General features: G+C 33.2%; 1 protein-coding gene across 5 annotated transcripts in view; it reads left to right on the top strand.

Annotated features, from left to right (window-relative positions):
• Positions 1-24,068, top strand: part of Dh31-R (Diuretic hormone 31 Receptor) — a 666,929-nt gene that overhangs the window by 451,890 nt on the left and 190,971 nt on the right. The window lies entirely within an intron of this gene.

Below are 24,068 nucleotides of genomic sequence, written 5' to 3'. Positions count from 1 at the left end.
CCTCGAGAAACACAGCCCCCGTAGTAACTGTGAACATTACGTCCTCCGGTAAAATTTATAGCTTGTACATCGAGGGTCGTATCAATAATAAATGTAGATCGTTTTTGGTAGATACAGGTGCAACGAGAACAATTGCACGGCCAGAAGTAGTACGAGGCCATCTTAAATTATCGCCTGCAACAGTAAAACTTAGAACAGCAACTGGTGAGATAATTAATACATATGGCGAGGCTAATATGTCAGTATTCATTGGCCAGACCACAGTGAAACATACAGTATTAATTGCAGAGATCTCCGATGAGTTCATATTGGGGATGGATTTACTAAGGAAAGTTGGGGCTGTATTGAATGTCAAAGATGGAGTTCTCGAGATCAGTGGTGAAGAGTTGCCGTTTCATGAAGACAAAGAAGATGTTATCAGCTTAATAACTACTTGTGACGTAAAAATACCCGGTAATAGTAAGAAAATTTTGATGACCAGACCTGATGGTTACTGCCGAGAAAGAAGTTTAAGGATGGTCGAAGATGTGAATAATGCCGAGTTCCTAACGGCAAAAGCTTTGGTGAGAATTCGAGATGTCGTTCCTGTAAGAGTTATGAATTTAAAGGGAACTGCTATTAAGTCAAGTAAAAGAACTTTGATCGGACAGTGTGTTCCCGTGGCGTCGATTTGTTCCATGAATACTAATGAGAAACCGTCGAATTCTAAGTATCCAAAGGAGCTCGTTGAGACGATTATTAAAACGTGCCAAGATCTTGATGATGAACGAACTAAAAAAGTGAAGTCTATGCTGATAGAATTTCAAGATGTTTTTGCCATGGATAAGAAGAATAATGGCAAAACAAGCATAGTAAAGCATAAAATTAATACCGGAGACGCTCAGCCAATCAGACAACAACCTAGACGACTTCCATTTGCGAAAAGAGATGAAGCCGAAGACAGCATCAAAGATATGAACAAACAAGGGGTAATTGAACCATCAAACAGTCCATGGACATCACCAGTAGTCCTAGTAAAGAAGAAAGATGGTTCAACACGTTTTTGTATTGACTACCGACAGCTCAATGCAGTAACTAAAAAAGATAGTTATCCTTTGCCCAGAATAGACGATACTTTGGATACACTTTCTGGTTCTCGTTGGTTCTCCACACTCGATCTGAAAAGTGGATATTGGCAAGTAGACATGGAGCCAGCCGATAGTGAAAAAACCGCATTCTCGATAGGATCAGTGCTTTGGCAGTTCACAGTTATGCCCTTTGGTTTATGTAATTCCCCGGCCACATTTGAAAGATTAATGGATGCAGTTTTAAGAGGTCTAACATGGAAAACATGCCTGGTTTATTTGGATGATGTAATTGTAGTTGAAAGATCCTTCGATGAACATGCCAATAATCTAACAGAAGTCTTTCAACGAATGCGGGCAGCGAATCTGAAGTTGAGTCCGAAGAAATGTCACTTGTTTCGACGAGAAGTTAAGTACTTGGGACATATTGTAGCAAGTAATGGTGTAACAGCTGATCCTGAAAAACTTGCAGCAATTAAGGAATGGCCAGTACCAAGAGATAAACACGAAATTAGAAGTTTTCTTGGCCTATGTACGTATTACCGACGTTTTGTCAAAGGATTTGCCAACATCTCTAAGCCATTAACAAAGTTGACAGAAGAAGGCAAAGAATATACATGGAGCGAAGATTGTCAAAGAGCTTTTTAACACTTACAAATGGCTCTGATTGGCGCACCGATTTTAAGCTACCCTAGACAGGCAGGAAAATTTGTGTTGGACACCGATGCAAGCGACAGTGCAATAGGAGCTGTTCTTTCGCTCCAAGTCATCGCTTACTTTATCGAAGTCTCCTCAAAACCAGAAAAAAACTATTGCGTTACCAGGAGAGAATTGCTAGGCGTAGTGAAGGCTTGTGAGCATTTCCATAAATACTTGTATGGCAGAAAGTTTCTTCTTCGCATGGATCACGCTGCTCTAAAATGGCTCCTACAATTTCGTAATCCAGAGGGCCAGATGGCAAGATGGTTAGAACGATTACAAGAATCTGATTACGAGATCGAACACAGGGCTGGCAGAGTTCATTCAAATGCTGATGACCTTTCGAGACGGCCGTGCAGTGCAAATTGTAATCACTGTCTTAAATTAGAAGAACGACTTTGCCCCGTGAGACGAACCACCGTCATTAATGAGCAATGGCAGCCTCAACAGCTACAAGACGCTCAAGCAGATGATCCATGTATAAAAAGAGTATTGGATTGGATGCGTCGAAGTGAAAGACCTTCTTGGCAAGACATTAGTGCATGTAGTCCAGAAGTCAAGTGTTACTGGAGCCAATGGAATTGCCTAGTGCTGAAAGATGATCTTCTGTATAGAACCTTTGAGAACGATGATGGTACAGAAACTAAGCTTCAGTTAATTGTACCTAAAAGTAAAGTGTCAGAAGTATTGCGTCAGTTGCATGACTGTGCATCAGGTGGACACTTTGGTATCACAAAGACTCTGCAAAAGGTTCGAGAACGGTTCTATTGGGTGAACTGTAAAGATGATGTAAGAAGATGGTGCCGGAAATGTGGACTGTGTGCAACCAGTAATGGTCCAGCTGGTAAAAAGAGGGCACCCATGAGACAATACAATGTTAAATTACTTGTTAAAGAATTCTTTAGCCGATTTGGTGTTCCCTTGGAGATCCACTCCGACCAAGGGCGAAACTTCGAGTCAACCCTTTTCCAAAACGTTTGTAAATTGATTGGTGTCAATAAGACCAGAACGACACCCCTGCATCCTCAATCAGATGGAATGGTCGAGAGAATAAACCGAACAATGGGTAAACACCTGTCCAAGGTTGTATCAGAACATCAAAGAGATTGGGACCAGCATATTAATTTATTCCTAATGGCCTACCGCTCGGCCGTGAATGAAACTACAGGCCAGACTCCAACCTGCCCGATGTTAGGTCGTGAAGTTCGTTTACCCTGCGACCTAGAGTTTGGCTGCAGACCTTCGGAAGAACATGTTGCAAGTAAAGATTATGTCGACCGCCTGAAGTTAAGAATGAACAACATTTATGGACTTGCCCGACAACACATCCAGATAGCCAGTGACAGAATGAAAGATCAATATGATTCTCGATGCAAGAGTGAAAGATATGAAGTGGGTGATCTTGTTTGGCTTTATAATCCACAACGTTGTCGAGGCTTGTCTCCCAAACTGCAAGACAATGGGAAGGTCTATATGAAATTAAAAAGAAAATAAATGACGTAATATACCAAATTAAGAAGTTGCCGAAAGGTAAACCAAAAGTAGTTCACATAAATCGTCTTGCACCATATGCTGGCTCAAATGAAACAGAAGAAGCATGAACCCTTCAACATGAGATCAAAGATGACCGGCGACCAAGCTTTAATGAATTTATGTCAAATTACGCAGAGAGAAAGAGTGCTAGATTCGGCGTGACCACAGAAGTTCAGCAGGATCTTTTTAGTGTTCCGCATAACGTCTCTCTAGCCCACTGTGTTGCCCAAGATCTTGAGATGACTAAAGGAATCTCATCCCTATTTCATAAGAAATTCGGTTGTTTGGAAGAGTTAAAAAACCAGCAGCCTAAAGTTGGAGGAGTACTGAGATTAGAAGATGGTTCTCGATCTTTGCTGTATATGGTGACCAGGAAGTCGTATACAGACAGGGCAAGCTACGAGAATATATGGCATGCTCTAACTAATTTGAAGAAAATCGTGTGCAATTATGACATCAAGAATTTGGCCTTACCCAAGATAGGCCATGCACTAGAAAATCTGGATTGGAAGATTGTCAGAACCATGCTTGAAGTGATCTTCCGAGAAACCGGCGTACGAAGTACGGTGTGTTGTATTAACCCAAAGAGATCGTGTCCTTCAAAGTCTGTAGACTGTTATTTCTTCTTGAGGGGTTCATGCAGAGCTGGAGAGCTCTGTAGATTCCGTCATCCTGGGCCTACATCTGGAGTTGCTGATCGGGACGCTCAGATCTAAGAGGGGAGCAGTGTAACGAAATAGCCCATCTCCGATACGTCATAAAGATACGTTAGAAAGATGAATCTAGAAAACGTAAGAATCGGCATGTCAATACCGCCCGTCTTCGATGGTTCTTTCGATGAGACAATTAGAGGTGGGACAACGCCAGAATATTCTCGAACCTAGTAACTGTAGTATATATACAAGTAACGATGATTAAGGTTTTAGTTGATAAGAGAGTACCGAACTGTAAACTTATAAATAAATATGGTTATATAAATTCGAACCGCTCGTTTTATTTAATCTCGCTACAGTAGTTATTATCAAGAAAGTCTCGTACATTTCTGCTAAAGTTGGCCAGACAGCCGTCATGTAGAAACCAAAAGTTTTTTCTAATGCGGTACTAATCAACAAAAATATTTTTTTTTATTTGGAACTCCTGGAATAGACCATAAAAGTTTATTTAATTTATGATTGATAATTTAATCGAGTATTTGTTTAAACAATTTAAATTACCTGTTTATTTTGCAAAATTTTACTTTTTTCTTACTATTATAAGCAGAAAATTAAATAATAAAAAACTTAAATATTTATTTATTACAGTTATAAACAATATCTTTTACCAATATATTTTACAAAAATTGATTTTTTTATTTGAAAATCTAATCTGTACTCGTTTATTTTTCTTGATTAGCATTTTCTATTATTTTTGCAACTACTTTTTCTTAAAAATATTAAAAATATATTTCAGGCAAATTAATTGTTATAAACTTTCTATAATTATAAATAAAAATTGTGGAATTAATCTGTGTAAATAATTAACATGTTACAATTTACAGACTTAATTTTACTATTTTTATTTATAATGGTACAAAGTTTTTAAAACAATTAATTTGTTTAAATTATATTTGTAATGTTTTTCAGTCAAAAAAGTACTTGTTAAAATAATAAGCATAATTAAAAAAAAAGTAACGTATATATTTGATTTTCAAATAATTACTTTTTTTTTGTAAAATTTATTTTTAGAGGATATTATTTATAACTATAATATATAAATCTTCAAGTTACCTATCTTTTCATAACCTTTTCTACTTATAATAACAGGAGAAAAGTAAAATTTTGCAAAATAAATATTTATTTAAAATTGTTTAAACAGACTACTCAGTTAAATAAACAATTCACAAATTAACTACTTAACTAAATTTGTGTAATTTATGAACTTAAATTAAAAAAAAAAACATAAATTTTAGTTTATTATTAGAACCAGAGATATTGCGACTTTTATTTAGAATTTATGAATTCAGTTTTAAAATAGTAATATTGAAAAATAAAAAAACTCGGGTTCTAAGGATCGTAGGACATTTTTGTTTTAAAATTCGTGCAAAAATGACAGCATTTTGAATAAAAAAATTACCTTTTCATTCGTCTGTGTTATTTTAAATGCTTATAATCTTAAAATAACAATACCTTTGTACACCTATTTAACAATATTCAGCATAAAGTATTTAATCATTAAATGATTTAATTTAATAAAATAAGGCTTTTTCTTCAATTTGCTGCTTTAATTTATGAAGACCCAATAGTTTAGTGCAAAATAACGTTGTGGATAAAAGCTTTCTGAGATAAATAATTTCAATTTTGCAATAACTGTTAAGTGAAGCTACTTGAAATTTTTTTAGCTGAATACATAAATATGATATTGTCCCTATTATCACGCAAAACTATACCTACTATAATTATAGTATGGTTGCTAACACTGATACTTAATCGGATTGTGCAAAGTGCCAAGAATATATTTTTTTCGAAAAATATATTCTTGGCACAAATCTACCACTGCACAAACATCAGGACTCATGGAAAAGTGAACTAGTCAAATCGAAAATGATTTATATGTAACGCAAAATTTGTCCTACACACTAATAAAAGAAATTAATAAAACAAGTAAAGATAATTGAAAGTGGGTATTGGAAGTTGGCATTCATAAACTTTCCATACATAAGCGATAAAGTAAGAAATTTAATACAGCCCTGAATTCTGTTAAACAGTTGTGTGGAGATAATGACAATATGCTTGAAATTTGTATTTACTAAATGGCTAATATTTCATTGCTTCAAATACCCGGACAGGATCATTATTACTTACGTCAGCTTACAGTAAACACATTTGGAATTCATTACCCAAAATCAAAACAGATCACATGTTATGAATATCATGAGGGAATAACAGGCAATTGATCAAACGATGTGAGTTTTCTTCTAAAATAATTACACTGTACAAAATTTTGAACTGAAGTATATTAAACTCCATATTTTCTGTGACATTTGTTGTGGTAAAAATGAGAATAACTCAATGATTACTTTTTTTAAGGTTGGTAGAACTTAATAGTTACCACATGTTAAAATATATTTTTGAAGTTATACTTCTATATGCGCGCTCCACGTTGAAAATTTGTACGGAAGTGAATCGGTGAAATCATTACATATGTAAGATAATGAGTAAGAGAGAGACAGAAGATATATTTTCTCTCTCTTCCTCTCTCGAGAACAAAAATGTTCCTTTTGTATATATATTTAATATTATATATATTATATATAATATTGTATATATATATATATATATATATATATATATTTAAATATATATAATATTATATATAATATAATATGTATTAATATTATTATTTATGTGATATGTTTTGTATTATTTAAAATTAAACGTTTTTAATTATTTTAGCCTTTTGTATTTCAAAATAATCACTGTTTTACCGAGAACTGTCAATTTTGAAATCCGTTAGTGTCATGTCTAATTGGCAAATTCTTTACGTGTTTGGTTCATACGCTGGTGGTTATGAGTTCAAATCCCAATTATGAATTTCCTTTTTTATTTTTGAAATATTTAAAAACCTCACGTTAATCTTATTAAATATATATATATATATATATATATATATATATATATATATATATATATATATATATATATATATATATACGCAAAAAACATCAATTTTAAAATAAAATGAAAATTTACAACATAATCCGAGTTGTTGGTTTTTTATTTTTATCTTTGTAAAGTAAGTTATGTATATTGGCAGTTTTAAATACTTATGAATATTACATTTTAATTTATATTGTATTATTAAATTGAAATATGTTGCACTGTATTTATTGTATTGTAATTTTTATATTAACAAAATAAACAATGAATTTTACTGCAGAGTATATGTAAATTTTTTTTGCATTCAACTCCTTTTATACATATATAAAAATAAAAATATATATTTTCATTAAAATATTGATACAATCCTTCATTTACTATACTCCTATTACAGGTCAAATGTTTATATACAGCAAACGATGCACGATATACCTATATAACTAATTCCTTTTCTCTTTCTGCTCTTTCTTACCTATAGCATTACATATGTAATGATTGTGCAGATTGACTTCTATATAAATTTTTAACGGCGAACGCGTGTATAGAAGTATAACTTCTACCGGCAGTACCACTGGACTGCCACACCCGTTTTTTTATGACGGGGCCTTTATACAACCAACAAAGTATTAGACGCATTCCTGTTTTTTAATAATTTATTTTTTTATACGAATTTATAATATGCAGTACTTTCACAAACGAACATATCTGAAATAGATTTTTATTATATATTTCGTATTTGTATTTATTTGTCACATATGACAACACTGTGTTAATCAATTCTTGTCGGAACGAAACATGTCTAAACCTGCTCCCATCGCGTAAACCTAGTCGGATGACCAGCAGACATTTTTTTTATATTTGTGAAAGCTGTGTTTCAGTGATGAAAGCACATTTGAAATTTTGTAAAACAAGGCTCAGTTTGTTTCTCGTCGTCGTTTCATTAATTCATTCTGACTTTGTTGTTCAGACTCTGAAGCACTCTACAAAAGTGATGATTTGGTCAATCTGTACTTGGTAAAATGCAGAAAGACCAGTACAAACATGTCTTGCACAGGCGGTCGATTTTGCAGCTCCAAGACTGATTTTTAAATGAGGAAACATTACTTGTTATGCAAGATGGAGCTACCTGCCATACAGCATGGTCTGTCAAAGTTTTTTGGCAACATTGCCAACAAAACATCCCTTTGTTGGATTGACCGGGTAATACCTCGATATGAATCCCACAAAATATGTTTGGGAGTTGATGAAAAGAGAAGTGGCTAAAGATACGATCACAAACAAAACGCAGCTCTTAAAAAGAATAACTTACGTCTTAGTGAAATTTTCTTCTTTTTAGGGTGCCTGTCTGTTCCGAACGTTGGCGATCATTCTGGTTATGATGACTTTGTTGGTTGCTATACGAAATAGCTGTGTTGAGGTCTTTCTATACCATGCTCTCAGGTTAGCAAGAGAGGGTATTCTTCTTCATCCTGGGGCTCTTTTTCCTTCAATTTTACCTTGCAAAATGCATTGGAGTGGTTCATAACTGCTTTGATTTCTCATTATATGTTTCAAGTACTACAGCTTACGGCCCTTGGGCCCTACGGCTTCTCGATCTTGACCAATGTTGGTGGAATCATCATCCTTAAAAATAGGAGACAGTACAGGTTTGCATTGATAGTATGCCGTGCAGAATTAAAGCTCTAGTAGCAGCTAAAGGTGACTCGACAAAATATTAATATTTATTTGTTGTTATTTCTGTTTCTTTTAGGAGTCAGTAAATGCATATTTTTTCAACAATAATAATGTTTTATTTGTGATAAAATATAGACAATTAAATGGACAATCAAACAACATACATTTTCAAGTCAAGGATTGGACCGTTACTAGATGAAAATTCATTTTATATAACAATAAAGCACTGAAAACTTTGGTTTTTAAAACTTCCATATAATTTATTAGAATATCTTATCACTACAGCTGTTTCGACAGAGTGCCTTTCTCAAGTGATTTATTTTTGGTATGTGTTTACACTTTATAGTTTTTAACTGAATAGATTGAGGAGGGGAGAACTGTTTGTCTTAAGTTGGTCATTCAGAATGACTTTAATAATCTTGTCTATATATATATAAGTAGGGAGGAAATAGCGTAGGAGCAGAGGAGCACGGAGCACCTGCATACACCTGTCCCTAATTTGCATACACCTGCCCTAATTTGCATACAGCTGTCCCTAATTTGCATACACCTGCCCTAATTTGAATGTGCTCCCTAATTTGCATACACCTGTCCCTAATTTGAATGTGCTCCCTAATTTGCATACACCTGTCCCTAATTTGAATGTGCTCCCTAATTTGCATACACCTGTCCCTAATTTGAATGTGCTCCCTAATTTGCATACAGCTGTCCTTAATTTGAATGTGCTCCCTAATTTGCATACATCTGTCCATAATTTGCACACAGGTGCTGCTAATTTGCATACAGCTTTGCATGTGCCCGCTAATTTGCGTACACCTCCCACCCTAGATATGTGAACACATGTAAAGGGGTATAAGAAGTCTTGTATTGTGTGTGTTATTTAGTTTTTAACAATGAGTGGTAAAGTGCAGATGTCTAACGTGTTTTTGAGTGAACGTCGATTTTACTTAAACCCATCAAATACCAAATATGTGTCCATCTGTTTAGCCCACGAATTTAACTTTGAACCAAGTGTTATTATCAGTGGATACAAACATGATTGTGTCTTATTCAGTCAAACCGATTGGATCAAATTTTTATCCCATAAAAATGTAATCGATAATTTTATGGCGGGAAATCACCAACAACCAATTAAAGATGGAGATTTTCTGCTAGAATTCATGCAGCTTCCATGCATGTTAGTTGTAAAAATTATCAAAGGTGATTCACAGATCATGTTGGGTGCTAATTCAATAACATCAATATGGAAAATACTACCGCTTCTTAATTACCATTTAGAAACCCTAAAGAAGGAAGAATTTACCAACTCCTTAGAAATATTAAAGCTGGGGGTGGATTCCAACAACCCGATTGAATCCGGGCTTAAGATTATGGAGCCCATTAAGAATATAAATAAGACGACTTATGGTATAGCTTTAGAGTTACTCTATAGATACCCTGGACTATTCAATGGTCAAATTTAACGAAAATGTTCGTATTCACTACGTTGAAGCCAATTGTCCATGCAGAACCAGATACTGGGAATTCATGGTTGCTGACAGAATGAGGTTCCGACGTAGGATAGATGAAACTGCTAAAATTATTAATCCTGTACTAGATATAAGATATAGAAATAAAATACAATCATAAAAAGTTTTTTTATTTGTTTCACTAATATTAGGACAAATTTTGATAAGGAACTTTGTAATATATAGAACAAAAATAAAAAACATTTTTAAAAAATATATTTTAATTTATTACATTGTTTTAATTTATTACATTATTTTTGTTAATCCAAGAATTATGAGAACTATTCATTCCCATCCATTTTACATATACCTTGTTGCCTTTCCTCCTCAACACCTTCTCCACTAAATAAATATCAGGAAACCGGGTTTTTTGTAATTCTTCACTGTAAAAAGCACCTTGAATTTCTTCTTTTCGTGAATCTTCCAACAAATAAGTTACTGGATTGGTTTGCTTAACTTTTCTTATTCTAAAAATCTCATTTGTCCAGTTGGGCAAATAACCCTTAGTAAACAAACTCCTATGTTTTGAAATTCGGACGTAATCACCAACTTTTAATTTATGTTTCCTGGGATCAATGGTTTTAAGGTAATTATAGGCAGTTATATTCCCAGCATTTTTTTCATTGACTTGGCTAGGTGCGAAACCTGTAGTTAAATGTTTAGTATTATTGTATTTTTTTACAATATCAGAAAGATTGGTTACCCATTTATAAGACCCTTGTAAACTAAACTGCTTCCACAACATTGATTTTATGGTTCTTATTACTCTTTCCGCGATACTTGCCTTTAGATTGGAAAATGTACTATAGTGGTTAATATTGTGTGATTTCATAAGAGAGTTAAAATTGGAATTGTAAAATTCAGTTCCCAAATCTGTTTGAAGGTTTTTTGGAAATGTTTTCATTTTATTCAAAATTTTTTCCATTGCTTTTGTTATCTCAATTCCCGTTTTTCGTTTAACAGGTTCTGCCCACACAAATTTGCTAAATGCATTTATAACAACAAGAATATATTGGTATCCCTTATTCACTTTGGCATAAGGAATCATTACGGCTAAATCTGCTTGAACCAAATCATTTAACCCTTTTATGATTACATGTCTTCTTCTATAATTTTTTCTCGCTGGTCTATGTATCTCTTCAATTACTTGACTTTTAGACATTTTTTTCTAAAGGACATTGGATAGTTATATGCACCAATACGTTGGGATGAGTGCCTAATTGAAATGAAATCTTATCACCTTTCTGAAAAGTTTTACCTATTAATTCATGGTATTTATACTGTACAGAATTTAATATTACTGGAGCGTCAAATGCATAATGTTGTATGCTCTCTATTTTTCCATTTACGGAGAAGACATAAGCTGTTCCACCATTTTCAAGAACGTAGTATTCTTTATTCAAATTTAATTTTTTTTCTCCTCTTAGTGTTAAAACGAATTTACTGTAAAATGTAGAAGCGTCGCAAACAAAATATAGTTTACTCGGTCTTGATAAATTTTTACATGATTTTAAAAAATGGTTACCAAATTTACTTACAGGCATTTTGATAATTATATCTACACTTTCGTGTTTATATATCTTTTTCTAAAGGACACTGGAGAATAAAGTCTACAATTATTAAAGGTAAATTAGTTAACTTGAATTGAATTGTATCTCCCTTTTTTATTTGAACACCAACCAATTCATTCAATTTATATGTTTTAGAATTAATTTTAACAAACCCATCGAAATAAAGTACTTTCAAAACGGATTCAATTTTACAACTAAACGGAAATGGAAAAGTGGTCTCCATGTTTTCCAAAATATAATAATTTTTATTAATTTTTAAATTTTCATGTCCTCTTATACGATAAAAACATTTGCTAAAAAAAGTTTCTGGATTAGCTGTAAAATATAAGGGTACCGAAATGTCATCACTACAAGTTTTTGACTCGGATAAAAAGTGAGTTCCGAAACGATTTATTGGCATTATTGTATTATTCCACCTTCTCGAAGTTCTTCAATTATAGATATAATTTCATTCACGTGTCCGTCGTTTCCCGCAGCTTGTGATGCGATTAATAACCTTAATCTATCTATTATTTCATTAAAATTATCAAAGTATTTATACTCTAATGGCTTCCCACTATATTTTCTGAAAAGTGCACCACCCCTTTTTTTATAATGTTTAGCTAAATTTCGGGTAACAGGTCCCTGCGCTAAATTTCCAGGAAGTGAACTTAAACGAACTCTAGATGGTTGTGGTCTCGTTTCCAAAGCTGGTTTAATAATAAAATTATATTTATCCTTTATTTTTGACGGAATACTTTTTATAGGTAAGTCAGGATTATTGTTTCTATATATCGCATTTGTTCTACGTAAAATATCAATATATTCATTAACATCTGTTTTTTTAAACGATACTGGATTCGTTTTAAATAAAAGCTCGTAGAGCCCTGGAGTTCCCTTGTATCTTATATTATTGATAATAAGATCCGCGCCATCAAAATCAATTAGAGAATTTCCAATAGAAAATTTTTCAGTTTCCAAATCATGGTAAACTCCTAAATCATGGTCAAAATTACCTTTTGTGTCTTCAATGTTAGCTTTAATATATTTCTTTGGTAAAGGTGATGTATAATTCTCATAAAATTGATTCATTATATCTGGATTTGTAATCATTTGATTAAATTCTCTAAGCGTATCCTCAAAATACCGATTAATATCCTCATCCGTGGTATTAGTTTGTCCTTCTGACTCAAAAGTTTCTTCTGGTTGTCTTTCCCTTGGAATAATAGATTCATCACCAAAGTTGGTAGGTGTTTTTGATCCCCTAGGAAGTACACTCGTATTTGGAGAAGAAAATGCTAAGCGATAATTGGATTTTCGCATTTTGTAGTCTTTTGGTGTACACAACTTGATTGGTTTATCAAACGAATATTGTGGTTCTTGTTTAATAGACGGAACAGTTTCCAGTTTATGTAAAAGTTCATTAAGTGGTTGTGTAATAGGTTTATAATTTTTTTCTAAAGCAGATTGAGACTGAGCTATGTCATGTTTTAAACTACGATACTTCTTCTTCAACGCTTGTCGTGATAAAAGCAGTTTTCGCGTAACTTTAGGATCCATTGTGTACTAGGAATGTTAGTTTAAAGCCTTATATACCTATCGAACCCATATCGATATCGACCCATTGATTTGGGAGAGTCTTTGTCAATGACAAGAAATCCATATCTGTCTTTCCAGCAGATTGAGCACAAATCTTTAAATTGTTGGAAAGTCATGTCTATATTAACGTGATCGTCAAAAATATGTTTTAAATTTGTAAAGTCTTGTTGGAAAACTACAAGTAAATTAGAATTATCTCTAATTAATTGTTTTGGAATAGCACTGTATGTTTGACATAAATAAAAGCAATCTATATTTTTATGTCTCCCATAACAAAAATACCTTTGTACAATTTTTTGATCACACGATGGAATATCATCAAAAATAACTATTGAATTTTCTTTAATATCATCAGGAGATGGTACATTATTGGGATCATTATATCCTTCAAAGCCAATTTCTTTTATTGGCTCAACCAAGTTTCGCAAATATACATACTTTGGTTGATACAACGACTTGGAATATAAATATATATTCTCAAATCTTAGACCATTTGGATGCTCAATTAAAGACAATAATACATTCGTCTTGCCACAACCACTTGGTCCAACAACTAAAAACCTTCTGTTGCCACCAAAAAGATAACCATGTTTTACATGTTGTTCCTCTGTAACCTCATCATGGTTAGAAATAGGAAGAGAGAGTTTCTGCTTTTCAATCTTCATTAATAAAATGTTTTTAAAACTTTGGGGTATATATAGCCCATCTACTATATATATATATAAGTGAGACACCATGAAAAAAAAGATTCAAGGGCATATAAAAAGAAAAGGGCGTGGATTATTAAACAAAATTATAAATAAGCTTCCATTAGAACTCCATCTTCCAGGATATTCATATTGTGGACCAGGAACTCGTTTACAACAAAGATTAGAGCGGGGAGATAAGGGAATTAATAAACTAGACGAGGCTTGTAAACACCACGATATTGCATACTCTACAAGTACTGATTTATCAACCAGACACAAGGCGGATCAGATTTTAGAAAACAAAGCTTGGGATATTGTAAAATCTAAAGACACACCGTTTGGACAGAAGGCAGCTGCTTGGTTTGTTACAACAGCTATGAAAGGAAAACGTAAGTTGGGAATGGGTCTAAGACGCAAAAAAGGTGGTTCTCTTCGTAAAAGAATAAATAAGAAAAAAAGGATCATTAAAACACCAAAGAAAGGTGGATTCCTTCCCCTACTTCTCCCACTAATCGGTGCTTTATCTGCTGTTGGGGGCCTTGGTACTACTATTTACAAGACCATTGGAGATGCGAAAGCTAATCGAATTAGTCTTGAAGAACAAAAACGCCATAATCTAGCCATGGAACAGAAAGGCAAAGGATTATATCTAAGACCTTATAAGGGCTATGGATTATACTTGAAGCCTTATTCAAAAAACTAAATCTTCCTCATCATGCTTTAACAAGTACTGATATAATAAAGCATGGTAAAGCTCTTCCTTTGTTTAGAGGTGTGTATATGAGAAATAATATGCCAAAAAAAATTCATAAAAACGAGTGTGGTGTTATAAATTTAGATTCTAATCGAGGAGTCGGAACCCACTGGGTAGCTTATGCAAAATCTAAGTCTAACGTAATTTACTTTGATTCTTATGGAGACTTACCCCCTCCAAAAAGCGTAATAAAGTATTTTTTAAGTAATGGCGATGTAAAAATATATTACAATTATGATAAAATCCAAAACGACTCATACAGGTGTGGTCATTACTCCTTAGATTTTCTATACAACTACTATAAATAGCAAACATTGATTGTTTACGTTTTAAAACAATGTCTTTCAACTTTACGCTTACTGGGAACGCTTCAAATCTGAGTTATAGTTTTAATCCTCCGATTTACCTTGAAGATGAATTCGATTACGAAATTGGGGTAACTAGTTTTTATAGTTTTAATAGTATTCCAAATATCGATGAAAACAATAACATTTTTCTCTGGAATATACGAAATGTTACTTATACCTATAAATTACCAAAGGGGTCTTATGAATTAGATGATATTACAAAACTTATAAAAGAAAACATGAAAAAGAGAGATAGTGATGCGACTATAGAAATTACTCCACAGTTATCATCCTCCAAAGTTATAATTAATAGTAATAGAGAAATTTCATTTCTTCCCGCGAATTCTATTGGGAAATTATTTGGATTTAAATCAGGGCTACTAGCAGCAAACCAGATACATATCTCAGACAACCCAGTGGAGATTTGGGGTGCAAACGCATTATGTATTGACTGTAACATAGCATCAGGATCCTATTTAAACGGAAATCCAGTTCACATTATCCATCAGTTCTTCCCAACCGTACCAACTGGGTATAAAATAGTTGAGGTACCCCAAAATATTTTGTATTATCCAGTGAGTATTAAAACAATCTCTAACCTTACAGTAAAAATTATCAACCAAGCAGGTAAACTTGTTGACTTTGGAGGGGAGGAGGTTACTGTAAATCTACATCTTAGAAAACGTATATAATGGTTTTAGTTTTTTCTCGCGAACCAAAAACATATATAAAGAGATTACCTTCTACAAAAATAACTCCATCTCTACCAAAATCATATAAAAGGAGATTACCTTTTAAACAAATAACTCCATCTAATCGTCGCTTTCTTCAATCGTTAGGATTTAAAGTCTTGGTATAATGGAAATTCTTCACGTTACTGGTCAACCTTTTAATGATAACACTATTGAAGATTATCAGTTCCACACTTATCAACCATACATTCCTGGAAAATTGGGATACAATGATGAAATCCGTATTTCAGTACAAGATTTGGATAGTTTGACGTTTCCAGCAAATAGTTTCCTCTATATTGAGGGCAAATTAGCCACACATGACAATAAAACACCAACCAAAATAAAATTTATTAATAATAGTATAGCTTACTTGTTTCGTGAACTACGTTTTGAATTAAATGGGGTAATAATTGACTCAGTACGTGATGTAGGATTAGTATCAAGTATTAAAAACTATCTTAGCCTTAACGAAAATCAAAGCTTGCTATTGGAAAATGCTGGTTGGTTTCCAAAAATGAGTAGAATGGAAAATAATAGTGAAGTCCCTAAAAACAATGTTTTGGTAGATTCAAATGGAAACTTTAATGTGTGTATACCTTTAAGACTATTATCCGGATTCTTTGAAGATTTTAGAAAAATTATTATGAACATGAAACAAGAATTGATACTTATTCGATCAAATGATGATATTGATGCAGTAGTAAGCGAAGATGAGACTGAGCGTCCAAAAATTGACATTACTAAATTATATTGGGAGGTACCACATGTAACTCCTAGTATTCGAGAACAGTTGCGACTAAACAAAATTTCACATACAAACCAAGAACTACCTATTAAATTTCGAAGTTGGCAAATGATTGAATATCCAGCCCTAAATAACTCTACACGTCACACATGGTCAGTGCGGACTAGTACCAAAATAGAAACTCCACGACACATTGTTGTTGCTTTTCAAAATAACAGAAAATCAAAATTAACAAAAGATATGAGTAAATTTGATCATTGCACTTTAAAGAATATTAAAGTGTTTTTAAATTCTGAGAGGTATCCCTATAATGATCTTCAACTAGATTTTAAGACTAATAGGTTTGCCAAACTATATGAAATGTTTGCCAATTTCCAGGAGAGTTATTATCACATGACCTTAAACCAACCCATATTTAATCCAATTGACTTTAAAACAATTGCTCCACTTATACACATTGACTGCTCTCGTCAAAAAGAAGTAATTCAATCCGGATCTGTTGTGCTTCGTATAGAATTTGAGACAGATGAACCAACAACCTCTGATATCTCAGCCTATTGTCTAATACTTCACGAGAAAGAATTCACATATAACCCTCTAACAAAAATTGTGAAACAATTGTAAAATATTTATATTATACAAAACAGGTGAATGCAAATTAGGGAGCACCTGTATGCAAATTAATGAGCACCTGAAAATTAGGGAGTTTGTTTTAAATAGGGAGCAGCTGTATGCAAAGAGCAGGTACAGGTGTTGTAAAATTGTATCTAATGAGAGACTTCCCGTATGAGGACTGTATAAGGGTCAGGTGCTAATTATGGCATTATATGCAAAACTCTCTCATGCGCATGACTGAAAATTCTTTTAAAAATACAAATTATGCACTACACAAACTCAGTCTGTAATCATGTGCTTAATAGTAGATGTCCAAGGTTTTATTACCGAAAAAAATAAGTTTATCGTGAAAGAGTTTGCAAGTTATGATGGTCAAAAAATTAGTCATTTTTTTTTTAAACCACCATATCCGATACGATTATTGGGTCCTGAATATTATAATCAAGCTGTTTGGTTGATGAATAATCATCATGGATTGAACTGGAATCACGGATTTACACCAGTACACCAGTTCCATAATATTATCCAACATTTGACAAAAGGCGTTAATGCGGTTTATGTTAAAGGGCGAGAAAAGTCACAGTACATCAAAAAGTATAGTCTATCCCCAGTTTTGGAGTTTGATGAACAACCAGCTCTGCAGAAAATGGAGCCAAGATGTCCATATCATTCAAACAGTGGGAGTGTTTGTGCTTTAAGTAATGTATTTCAACTTTATGATACTTTTATAATGAAATAAATTTTTTTTTTTACATTTTGTTTTATTAATAAAAAACCTTATTAAAAAAATAGTACTTTATTCAATAACTATTACATGTTACAATTTATATTTTGAAGTGCAAGTTTACACAAATGACAACTGGATTGAGCTGGGGCGAATCCTTCTAACTCTGTTCTCCACTCAGGACGATTGAAATGAACGAAACATGGGAGACGAGTTTGAACTTCAAAATCCTGGCAAAATTTTCTGGGTAGTATAGACCATGAACGGAGAAGTTCAATTGGGTCTACAAATTTTCTTACGTAGGCTAGGCTAAAATATTCCAATTCTGTGGTCGTGAACTTGTACAACGGTTTTTTTGGATGCTCTGCCATTATGCGAGACCGGAGGCAACAATCCATCTTTAGTAAATCGGTTAATATTCTTAAAGACCAAGTCTATCCACTTTTGCTCTTCGTATCTGGAGAGAAAAAATAGTCTTACATCTGCTTCTGGTTTTGTTGTGTAAACTTTACCACTACGCAAGCGCATCACTCAAACACAGCTTTGAAAACTGTTTAAACATAAGTTGTTTATCTTCGTATTGACTTTTTAACTGGTTAATACGATTATTTATATGATTGATATATCTCTGACTTTTGTAAAATAGAATATCACGTTTTATCCTTTTAATGCGTATACTAAACTGATTAAGCCGTTCACGAAACCTTCTTGAGTCCATACTGTTTAAATTAACGATGGTCCTTCCTTATATCCTTCCTACCCCCATTGACACCGGTTGCAGGTGTGTTGCTCATTACCCCCACTCATAATAATATATTAACACTAGAGTGTACCAAGCAAGGTGTGTAAGACTTTATCAGCTAGCGGGGACTCATTCCTGTTGAAACTTGTTAAGCTAAATCATAAACCAGTTCGTTAGAGTCCCTCACAAAATCTAATTTGTATACTATTAATTATGTGTTCAAGTATAATAAACGAAGGGAACATACCATATAAATATTGTGATAATCTACTTAGCTATAGGAGTGACGAATGGGAAACATTTTCGAGACTTCCTTTTTATATTGTACGACAAAAGCTTTGTCTCGTTTGTCGTAAAATGTCTGGAACTAGACTTATTCGAAGAAACTTAATATTTAAAGGATGGAAATTGGTATTTGAATTTTGTGCATTTTGTAGTGAGACTAGACCTATGGGACTATCTCATCGTTCTGTAGGTTATCGTGATGGATTATTGGAATCCCCACCACATAAATGGGACTCCCCACGTCCAAAGTTAGATTTACTATAAATAGACGTTAAATTCTAAACAGCTATTATTATGATGGTATCATTAAACTTTATTGTTTTACAAGCAATTGTGGGAAATTTGCTCTTAATTCAAGAACCAATCAATGTTAGAGAAACTTTTGTGTGTTTTGATAGTAATGGTGTACTAAATGACACGTGGCCGTCGAAATGGACAAGAATGAAATCGTATCCGGAAAACAATTTTCTACCAACTTTACAAGCTCAAATAGCTTTGAACAGTACCAAATATAAATTGCGTTTTAGACATTTTAGTGAAAAAATCACTGATTCCGGCTGGTTAGAACTTTATAATGAAAGTCCCAAGGATGAAAAAGGTTTATCTCCAATATTTTATTATATAGCTATATGTTCAACTTTGTCAATAGTTCCTCTGCTAATGGAATTAATTAAAGTTTTAAATAAAAAAATATGTTAATATACAAGTGTTTTATTAATACACAAAAATATACATATGCTTAATTCTTAAATATAATTACAGATAACAAACAATAATTTATAAGTAGGAGTCATAATAAAAAGGTGCAACTTGGAACAATTCCTCATTGGGGATATTATTTAAGTCATATAATGTAGGAGCATCTATCATTTCATTCGCAAAAAATAAAAGGTCATCTATATTACCTTCATGCTGATTAATTAATAAATGGCCCCAAGCCAAAGTAGAGACATCACCAGGAATAGCATATCTTTTATCGTCACGGGATGTTAGTGATACCTTATTTCGCAATTCGGTGTAAACAGTGTGCATTTCTGACCTAAAAAAATACATTTTTCTAAAAATGGTTTCTTTGTTTTGTACAACTCTTACGTAATCATTTAAATGTAGTTGGTTTTTAACAACATGTCTGGAAACACCTTTCGCTTTTTTCACAATTGTATCAGCCACAATACAATAAGCTTTAGCTCCAGTACCATAAAATGCTTTAATGGTGGTGTTTGGAAATTCATTTTTCATCTTTCCAAGAATTGACTTTGTCTTGTCTACCCCATGTTGATTATTTTCTGAATAATTAGATGTATCAAAGTAACGTAGATTTTTGTTCATATCATCATAAAAGTTTGGTGTTTGTACTTCTAGAATGAGCGAATCAGTATCTGTATAGAGAAGATTAGCATTATTGTGGTACTTGTTTTTAATATATCCGTAGAAAAAATCATATATAAATGTCTTAGATACATCCAGAATAGAAAAACCAATATATAAAGGTTTATCGTAAATAATTTTGGTTTTATTTAAATGAATTGCAACTAAATTTTCGCTGAATATTGATAATGAGTTAAATTCTGGTTTGGCAATTAAAGATTTTGCTCCAACCCTTCCCTTGCTATTTTCCCACTGAGAAACAAGACGTATATCCTTTCTTTTATCTATTCCTTCCAGGCTCTTGCCGAATATAGCATTGACAAGAAGCTTAAAAAGATCACGCTCAAATTCATTTTTGGCGTTGTTTCGGAGAAAAGTATTCAGATCAATATATTTTTTTAACCAAAGTGATTGGGAGAATTCCAGTATTCTATGCACTCTTTCTAACTTTAATCCGTACTGTATACATTGTTTTAAATTTCTATAATGTATGACATATTTTTTTTTATCGTATAAATTAGGAATCAGTTTTTTGTATTTACTTTTAGGTGGTACTATTGACTCGGGGCAAAATGGTAAGTCATTATGCTGATCATGCATATTGGGTGGATAATGCAAGTCTACTTCCAACACATACCCCTTTTCACCATGATCATCAATATTAAAAACATTAAATTGGTCAATTTCTTGTTCATTTAACCATCTAAAATTTCCCCAAGGAAGAGGTTGGCTCATGGCAGCGCCGTAGAGATTAGTGGCATCTAGATACATTATGTATGTTTCCGGTTTTGTTGGATCGAAATTATTTAAAAATCTGTTGTTTGCAATACCCATACGTTTCGTACAGGTAGCCACGCCTCCTCTGATCCCTTTTTTGAAAAAGTGTACCATATCAACATCCGTTAAAAGCTGAAGCTCGATATCGGTATATTTTAACATAGCATCCCATGTTAGAGAAGGGGCTGTAACATAATGTGCAGGATCCAATTTGTACTCTTTGAGACATACCTTTCTAAAATTTTCAAATATGTCAGCTAGTAGAAGTACATCTGATTTTAAATACAGCATTCCATAATCCCCCATAGATTGGCAGTTAAAATGATCCCAGACCTCCTGTGCTCTGTTATAATCTTCTGTAGTTATATGTTCTCCCCTTAAATTATCATAAAATTTTTCTTTAGATGGTAGATGTTTCTCTTCTAATTTGATATAACTATCAATATATGTATATGGAAACACACCTTTACGGCGCATTAAACCGAACTCTTTTTCACCTGGGAAATATTTCCTTATTTCATTGCATTGACTAGACTCTAATGTTTGGCTTAATTTATCTAAAGACTTTGCTAAAAATTTAAATGAATCTACAAACCTCAATTTTAAATAAACATTATGTTTTTTTGAATCATCACTATTGTGTACTAGAACAGATTTTGAAAATGTAATATACTTTTCTTTAGTTTGCGCAATAGCTGATAAATACTCCCCATTAGTTGTTAATTCCTTAATAAACATGTGGCAATCGTAATTTGTTAAATTATGAAATAGAATTGGAATAAAATTAGGTACCTTAAAATTTAAGTTGCAGGAATTGTGTGCTGCACCTCTGTATAATCCTGTAAGATGATCATGATCTTGAACTCTTTTGTCGAACGAGGAAAACGATTTCTGGCAAATGGAGCATTTGATGGCATTCTGAAAATTCTTGTTTTCTTCTCTAGTCAAAGACACCATTGGTTTGATATGCTTTAGATGATTCTGGTATAAATTAATAGCTAAAGCATCTAACTTTTGAACAAACACTTTAGCAGCGTCCTCACCCTGATATGTTTCCAATCTTGATAAACTATCATCAAAAAAACACTTGAGGTAGAAACAAAATGAATAAGGCTGGTGTTCTGCAACTTTGATTGTGTAGGATTGTCCATCTGATGGATCACAATGATGTATTGGCTTAAGAATCGACTCAAAGTCAGCATAAATTACAAACGGGTGTTGGCTTGTCTTTTCAATATTGATAAATTTTAGAATATTGGATGGAAGAGTTTCACCACACTTGTTAACTCTCAATTCACTGGTTGGGAGTATTGTAGAGATGTGTAAACAATCATTTTCTTGGTGATTTTTTAGCTTTTCAAGGGTTGAAAAAGTTTGAAGACACCCATCACAGAAATATTGTTTTCCGTCATATTTTGTCTTTTGAGTTTTTACTAAGCGATACAAGTCTGTTATGAGACAATAATGGCTCTGATTATTGTCACTTATTAATAAAAGATTAACATGTATAAGTTTACGTTGTTGAGTATAGTGAAGTGGTCCTACAACTTCATATTGCATCTTGTTTTCTTTAAAATATGATTGAAGACCGTAAACGTTAACTGATATATTGTTTAAAATCTCAAACTTGTTAATGTCCTTTAACTTAACCGGGAACCCGATACCATCAAAATTTAGAAGTGTGTCACAAGGAGGATATGACTCTGGTTTTGTTGGATCACCATTAGCAGGAAATATAGCAGCCATCACACAATAAGCAAAACACATGCTATCTTTGTTTTGAATATTTAAAATTGCACCTTTTCTTTTAATCTGCGATGGAAGATTAATATATGCTGATGCAGAAACAGTACTGAATTTGTTAATGTTGACATCTAGGAATAGAATTTCCTGAAGTGCCCAGTTGGAATCTTTCTCCTGGAACTCTGATGCTTGTGTCATTATCGCTTCAGCAAAATCATACATGTCGGATATGTGACTACTCAAAGTGAAGATTTTATTAGATGTATTCATTGACTTAATATCTGACATCTCATTCTCGGGTTTGTAAAACATCGCAAACAGTTCACAGTTAACTTTAAGAGCCGTGTGTTGAAGAAGATAGTCACTAAGAATTTTTATTACTTTTGGTTTAACCTCATTCATGAAGCCGGAATAGGAAATTTTGTTAGATTTACTCATAAATCGGTATGATGCTATTCTATTTTTAAATGCATGTGTTAGTTTAGTAACACCATTCTCAAGCACTTCAACACCTATTGGTCTTAGTCTCTTTCTCGGAATCGGGCAAGCGGCGTAACACGAACTAACTTCATGACGTTGTAAATTAGAACCTCGTGTGAAAGTCTTTCCACATTTGTTACAGATAAACACACGCGAGTGACTCTTATTACATACAGTCATATGTCTACGAAGGTTATAAGACCGCGAAAAAGTTTTACCGCACGTACACTGATTCATCTTATATGTTTAAACATCTAGAATGATTCACCCAAGCTTAAATACCCTTTTTTACCCCTACTTCTGCGCTATAGCCTCTATGTGGGTGCGCAGATGTTTTGATTTCCACCTTTCTTTATATAAATACCACAAATGAAAAGCTGCGACTATGTGACCCGTATATTTGCAAATTATATTGTAAGGGCTGATATACGCAGATTGCACCCACAAATTAAAAACAGTTAAATATAAAATAGGCAGCAGTTGTTTAACAGATGTTCTGCTTTCCACATTTCTTTATAAAAATGAGACCCGTATGTATGTAAATTATCATGTGGCGGCAACTGTATGTAAATTACACCTGCAAACTAGTGATGGGTGAATGTAAATCAGGAAGCAGATGTTTGACAGGTAAACGACAGTTGTATGCTAACCCTTTGTGTATGGGGATAGGTTAAAAACACAAGTTCCCCACTTATAATAGATATAGGAGAGGTGCTCCTCGGCTTTATAAAATAAAATAAGACACTTATTCGGTCAGTTAAACTTTTACCATAGCAGAAGAGAAATCATGGAACAAGACGATT

Source organism: Diabrotica undecimpunctata, chromosome 5, assembly GCF_040954645.1.
Source record: "Diabrotica undecimpunctata isolate CICGRU chromosome 5, icDiaUnde3, whole genome shotgun sequence".
NCBI classification, from domain to species: Eukaryota; Metazoa; Arthropoda; class Insecta; order Coleoptera; family Chrysomelidae; genus Diabrotica; species Diabrotica undecimpunctata.
Note: the sequence above shows the minus strand (reverse complement) of the source record. Positions and strands in the feature narration are given on the sequence as shown.